The following is a 7273-nucleotide window of genomic DNA, read 5'->3' as shown; positions in this document are numbered from 1 at the left end:
CCCTATTTTGAACCATGCAGTGTTGCCCTGCTCTGTTCTGATGACTGCCTCTTGGTCCAAGTATAGGTTTCGCATTAGCACAATTAAATGTTCTGGGGTTAAAATGAAACAAAAAAATACATTGTACATTTAAGACCACTATTTTTAAAGTTTTACAAATATTGGAATAATAAAATTGGAATTGAAAAGTTCAAATTTCTTTTCTAAACTTTTTTCTCTTCATTTTTTTAATATTAATGCAGAAGTTCTACTTTCATAGAATATGTTATGTGCTCTGGTGGTATAATCATATGTTGTGCTGATGATTGAAAGAGTGTACCCATGGTTCTAATCCACCAGAGACTCCATGGGAAAAAGGGTGGAATCACATCCCTTTACTAAAATTTACAGCCTAGTAGCAAACCACCCCAATAACAGAAAAGCTGTGCCTCTCTGACAGTTCTAGTTCAAGGAAGAATGATGGACAATCCCTTTTCATATTTTTTAAAGCTATAAAACCACAACAAGTGGAAAATTTTGAGGCAATTTTGAATCAAGGCAGTGAGAAACCCCGTAAAGGGTGGATATGAGTTGGAACCAACTGAATGACTGGAAGCAAGTTTGAATTTTTAGTTTATTGGTTTATTGCCTTTTAATAAGGTGGAAATAAGTCAAACAATTTGCAAATAATTTATAACTTTTTAATAACAAAGAAAATATCAAAATTCATAAAGATAGAAAAACTCAGAAGATAACATTAAAATATATTATGTGAAACCAACTCTTTTTGTTGTTGTTGTCGTCGTTGTTATGTGTCTTCAAGTTGAGCACAATTCATAGTGACCCTATGAACAAAAGACCTGCACCCTGTTCTATATTATTGTCATTTTTCTAAGTTCATAGAGTTTACAGAGGCATGCTTTATAGGAAGTGGATGCCACTTTTGCTTACTTTGTCTTACTTAATGTGGGAGGTCCACCAAACACTGTCCACCACGGGTAACTGTTATGACGTTAGTGATGCAATGTTTAGCATGACAGCAGCCCCAAGTTACCTCAGTACAGCGAATTGAAAGACCAGTCTTGTACCACTTATGAGAATGTTCATCCCAAATACAATTAACACCAGGCTTGAAGGCCACAGGCCTAAACATCCACCCAACTTTTAAATACATAGGCCCACCCACCAGGTCCTGACTAGCTCTAAACAAGAGGCTTCCAGCCCACAGCTCATTGTTAGGCAAATCCAACAAATACAATTAAGCATTCTTTATGTTCCTGAAGTCATTGACTCTGTGGCATCTTTTCACATGAATAACATATTTCAAAGAACATCAAATCAAGAACATTCTTATCATGTCCTGTCTATTGTGAATGTATATGTTTGTGTTTATATAACCATACCAGTTGTCATTGTAATGGCATGCTATTATTTTTTATTTTTGCCCTTATTTGTTACTAGTCCATATTTATTTTCTTTGCTTAAAAGTTAGAGGTACAGTCACTTTAATAACACCTTGTATACATTGTTATCAAGGAGAAAAATTCAATTATAAAATAATCAGAAAGTATTTTATGAAATTTGGCTTTGCAAGAATCACCAAATACTATTTTCAATATGTAATGTACCATTTTAAGAGTTGGAACCTTCTCAATAGGAATGAGTTTGGTTTTGATCAAAAGTATATATAAAAAAAATTTTACGTACAGATATATATTTATTCATATCTTTGATAGTAGAACGTGAAATAACATATTTGGACTTGTCTGAGTATGATTCTTCACTTTCCTTATTTAAGATAGAGTTTAGATCACAGTTGATATATAGGTCCATTCTAATGTTGACTCTAAATGATGGCTAGAGATTTACAGGTTGATTTGTTGGAACCATTATAGGTGATTTTGCCAATAATTGCTTAAATATTATGGATTCTTAATTTCTGGAGTTAATAAAAAAGTCATTTAGGTCTTATTTTGCCATAATAAGTGAAATTATTATATGTTTGGTGGTGTCTTATTTTATTTTACTTGCAGACAACTCCATATAATTTAATATTTCGGTGAAAGTTGTCATATGTTAGTCTAAGATCATATGTCGTGAATCAATCTTCTTTTTTTGTCAGCTGGAGTAGAAGTGCTTTGGTGGCAGAGAGTGAGTCAATGCTTCATTGAATTTCCTAAAGCCCTTAGGAAAGAGTAAGACAAAATAAGCTCCACATAGAATTTTTTCATTATAGTTATAGAAAATCTCACTCTTTATAATACATGCTATATATTTATCATCATCAATTTTTAAAGCAAGTTGTAGTTTTTGTAAATGTTCACTGATAAATATGAAAAATAGAATAAAACCTTATTCCATGAAAAGTAACCATTTTCATACTACAGGTTTCCTATGCCTCATTATTTTCAACAATTTTTGTATAGTTCTTCAGAAATACTGCATGTGGGGATAGATCAATAGATAAAATGATAAATAAATGAGAGATAGTGCTATACACATATACAAGACAATCCGTGTATTTATATTAATGTGCATTTGGGAGGCTAGACTCTATAAGGAGGAATATAGCATCAGGATTAGAAGAAGACTCAACAACCTGCATTATTCAGATAACACAACCTTGATTGCTGAAATGGAATTAAAACTCAACATCAAGAAAACAAAAATTCTCATCACTGGGTTAGCAACTTCTTGATGGACAGAGAAGAAATGGAAGTTGTTGATAACATCAGTATACTAGACTCCACCATCAGCACTCTTGGTAGAAGTAGTCAGGAAATCAAAAGATGAATTGCATGGGGAAATTCTGCAATCAGGGATGTCTCAATAGTACAGAAAAGCAACGGTGTCAGTCTGGAGACTAAGGTGTCCTGATCCAGGCTATGATCTTTGCAATTACTTGCTAAGCATCAGAGAGCTGGACAATGACCGAGGAGGCTAGAAAAAGATCAATGTCTCTGAGTTGTGGTGCAGGAAAAGAGTGTTGGATTGCTAGGAGAACAAACAAGTCTGTCCAGAACAGGGTGAAACCAGGCTGCTTCCTGGAAAAATGGATTTAGAGTCCTGCCTCACATATTTTGGGGGCACGTAGCCAGGAGGCTTGGAGAGAGACATCATGCTTAGAAGGGTGGAGTGACAGTACAGGAGAGGAAGACACAGGATGAGATGAATTGAGTCAGTGACTGGAAAAATGAGATTAGGTCTGTTGGAGATGATGAGACTGGCTCAGGATACAGCAGATTTCAGAGCTAACGTACATAGGGTCTCTATGAGTCTTGGGTGACTTGATGGCACATAACAACAACATATAAATAGTCATAAATTTTAATAAATAGATTTATATTAATACATAAGAAAGCCTACTATAACATGTTTTTGTAGTTATATTGATTCTTGTGTATTTTGAATACTCTTTTTATATTAACTGATACAGCATTGCCTCACTCTACTTTACTCATGCATGTAATTTTAACATATGAGTAGATTGTAGTTTAAGTTACTAGTTTCAAACCGATGAAATCACTCTCCTGCTAATATACAGAAAGCAGTGATCTATATACTTACACTTTGCACAAGTGTATCAATAAATAGAAAATATTCTAGAAGTCAATTTACAGCTGGAAAGAGCTGACTCACTTTATATTTGCTGGATTACATCTAAAAACCCTGCAGAAATGTTATTGAACTCTGATCGCCTTTCATGCTAAGCTGCTTCGAACACTTTGTTGTTTCTTATGGAGTTGGAACCAACCCATAGCTAACCCTCCAATGGGTTTTCAGAGGTAGTTAAGCGCACAGGAGAAGATTGCCCATCTTCTGGGGAACAACTGGTGGACTTTTAACTGCATGCCTTCAGGCAGCACAGCTTCTTACCTCTAGGCTAAGAGAGCTCTTTAGTCACAATTAAAAGTGAATTATGAAATGTTTCAATCTAGCATGGGTTGGTAGGGAGGAAAATAGATGTAAAATATTTGTTATAGATTTTTTGTTTCTTAAAAAAATTATAAATTCTTTTAATTACTGTATTTGTAAGGCATTATTTTGCTCTGAATCAAGACTGCATTTATTGGCTTATTAATTTTTAATTTACTGACTTGAAAGTACTCTCATTTTGGAGAGTAGTGTGCCCTTTTTCCTGTGAATTATGGTAAATACTGTGTCTGATTTATTGATTGTAGGTTGACTTTATGGATTTTTTGTTGTGGCATAGAATACAAAATATTTTAGATTGTTTATATTTTACTTTTTATTATTTTTAAAACTTACTTTTTAAATTCTTTTAGAATTTATTTGGTTAAAAAAATGAAGTAGAGATTCCTCTTTATTTTTCCTCTACATAATCAGTGACCTTAATTTGGTAATTAGTATTTATTAGAGTTTTAAACACCCAATAGTTCTTTGTATATTGAAACATGTGCGTTAAAGTGGCTATTTCTTCTATCTATGCTCTTTAATTATTAACCTATTCTGTTACAATAATAATTTAGTCAGTGTTACTTTAAAATAGTGCTGGAAAAAAAAGCATCTCAATAGAATGCCCTTGATAGAGTGGAGTAGTGTATGAGACAAAACTAAGACAAAAACATTAAAAAAGTAGACTTAATGGTCTGATGGAGACGGAATGAATTTCTGACTCCATGGATGGACCTTAGTCATTCTTTAAACTTGAGACAGGACTCATCTACCCTGGTTCTGCAATCAGCCAAACAATGCACAGACCTGCCAGATGAGCAATAGCACTAGTGAGGCACTCCCTCTTTACAATAATGAACCATATGCTAAAAACAGCAGTGTAAAAAGAGCAAGATTCATGTGAGGTGTGCCATATCTGACCTTTACCAAATTCACAGGGGGAAACCTTCTTTATCCATAACACTAATAATGCAAAATCTATTCTCATATATTCCACACTCCCATGTTTCTTTCTACTCATCTCAACACCAATTTTGCTGCTTATTTTTTTTAACAAACTCAAAGTCTTCCTTTCTGAGTGTTTTTAATCTATAATTAATTTTGCATATTGTCGGCACACAATGGCTATTATCTTTGGTAATTATGAGTAGTCTATAACTCTACAACACTTAACAACAACATAGAGTGAGCTCGGTGACCTAGTGGACAGAAAGTGATGTTACCAAGACAAAGATGGATGATTTTAGTCTGAGGCCTTCAGGTCTAGTTTTAATTGTTTTTGGTCAAACATTCTCCTAAGTGGTATAGCACTGGTCTGTCAATTTTCTGTACAGAAGTAACTTGTGATGGCTCTGATGCTGAACACTGTGACCCTGATGTGTCAAATGTGATAATGGTTACCCAATAGTGGACAGTGCTTCATGTAGCTCCCCTATTAAAACAAGCTTGGAACCAGGAGTGGCATTCACTTTCTAAATTGCTTGCCTCTGGAAACCCTATGAACTTGGAGAAATGATGAATTGTTATACAAGTGTTCATATATTTTCTTCATAGGGTTGCTATGAGTCATCTATGACTTGACCACACTTAAAAACAAGTATGACTAGTTTTCCTCTTCATTTGAATTATCAATGTAGTTCTATAAGGAAAATATCTTTATAAAAACTGTTGAAGTTACTAACTCCTTAGGGAGCTCTAGTGGTCTAGTGTTAAGAAACCGCGCTGCTATTCCAAAGGCACACAGCCTGTATTTACCAGCTGCTCTCTGGGAGAAAGACGGGAAATCTCCCCTTGTGCGATTTACTGATGCTGCAAACCTAAAAGCTCATGGAGAGTCAGCTATGGGCTGGTTCCAATTTGATGGTGCACAATAACAACAACAGACACCCCTACAGTATGTGGCAATATTTAACCATGTAATAACTCTTAAATATGTGCAATCTAATATTTTATCTTTCTCCTTTCTTTGCCCCATTCATTATTTATGTATTTAAATTTTTATTTCAGAGGTAATTAAGAAAATCTTATTTCTAAAATCTCAGTCTCTCTCTCTCTCTCGTTGAAGAAACATTCTAAGTCACAGAGCACTCTGGCCAATTTGCTGTGTGAAGTAATCTGTATTTACTGTGACACTGAATATTGTGCCACTGGGGTCTCAAATGCCATAATGGAACAACTATGCCCTAGGTGTGCCAAACACCAGAATGCCTCCCTATCATGGGCAGTGTTCAGTGGAGCTCTGAGAAAATCTTTTGGACCTGATCTAGTGTCATTTTATTTTGGAGGGACATTCTTCTAAATTGTATAGCACTCTTATGTCAATTTGCTGAACTAAGGTAATCTGGGTTTGCTGTGATGCTGAACCTTGTGCAACTTTGGGGATCAAATGCCATAATGGCTGCCCATGGCGGACAGTGTTTGGTGGAGCTTTCAGTTTAAGGCAGGTTTGGAAGCAAGAGTGGCATCCACTTCCTAAACCACATGACTTGAAAACTATGAACTTGGAGAAATGACAATAGTTATAGAAAGGCTTCAGTCTTTTTGTTCATAGAGTAACTGTAAGTCGTTCTCGACTCAATGGCAATCAACAACAATAACAGCTATGTGTGTGTGTGTGTGTGTGTGTACATATATGTTGTTTTTGTTTTTATGTGCTATCGAGTCGCCTGCGACTCATAGTGACGCTCTGTCCAACAGCCCTAAATCCTGCTCTATGCCTAGTCAATCTTATTGTCTCCTACATGCCTATCCCTGTTACCCAGTGACTGAAATAATTCATTTCATAGAGGATATTCCTCTCCTGCATTGTCCCAAGCATGAGGACTGATCCCATCTTGCACCATGTACAAAGTATGTCAAATGAAGCTTCAGAACCCTTGTCTCCAATGACCAGCCTGGCTTCACCCTCTCTAGGATGAACCTATTTGTTCTCCTAGCAGTCCATGGTATATTCAACACTCTTCTCCAGCACCAAAGCTCAAAGGCATCAACTCTCCTTCTATCATCTGTAATCATTCTCCAGCTCTCTGATGCATAGCAAGTAATTGCAAAGATCATGGCCTGTATCAGGCACGCCTCAGTCTCCAGACTGAATTTGTTGTTGTTCAATATTTTGGAGAGGTCTCTGATAGCAGACTTTCTGAATGCAATCTGCCTTTTAATATCCTGACTGCTGGTACCAAGATTGTTGATTGTAGAGCATAGCAAACTGAAGCTGTCAATAATCTAAATCTCTTCATCATCTGTCATGATACTACTAATAGGCCCAAAGGTGAGAATCTTTGTTTTCTGGCTATTGAGCTACAATCCATATTGAAGGCTGCAGTCCGTGACCTTCAGCAGCATGTGATTCAGGTCCTCCTCAGTTTCAGAAAGCAGG

At 35.8% G+C, this 7273-nt stretch overlaps 1 protein-coding gene across 1 annotated transcript in view; it reads left to right on the top strand.

Annotated features, from left to right (window-relative positions):
• LRP1B (low density lipoprotein receptor-related protein 1B) overlaps positions 1-7273 on the top strand; it is a 2414068-nt gene that overhangs the window by 1303294 nt on the left and 1103501 nt on the right. The gene's annotated exons all lie outside the window — the stretch shown is intronic.

The sequence above is a fragment of the Elephantulus edwardii genome, unplaced genomic scaffold (assembly GCF_000299155.1).
Source record: "Elephantulus edwardii isolate Elephantulus edwardi_28Jun2011 unplaced genomic scaffold, EleEdw1.0 scaffold00010, whole genome shotgun sequence".
NCBI classification, from domain to species: domain Eukaryota; kingdom Metazoa; phylum Chordata; class Mammalia; order Macroscelidea; family Macroscelididae; genus Elephantulus; species Elephantulus edwardii.
The sequence above is the reverse complement of the archived record's forward strand: the minus strand, read 5'-3'. Positions and strand labels throughout refer to the sequence as shown.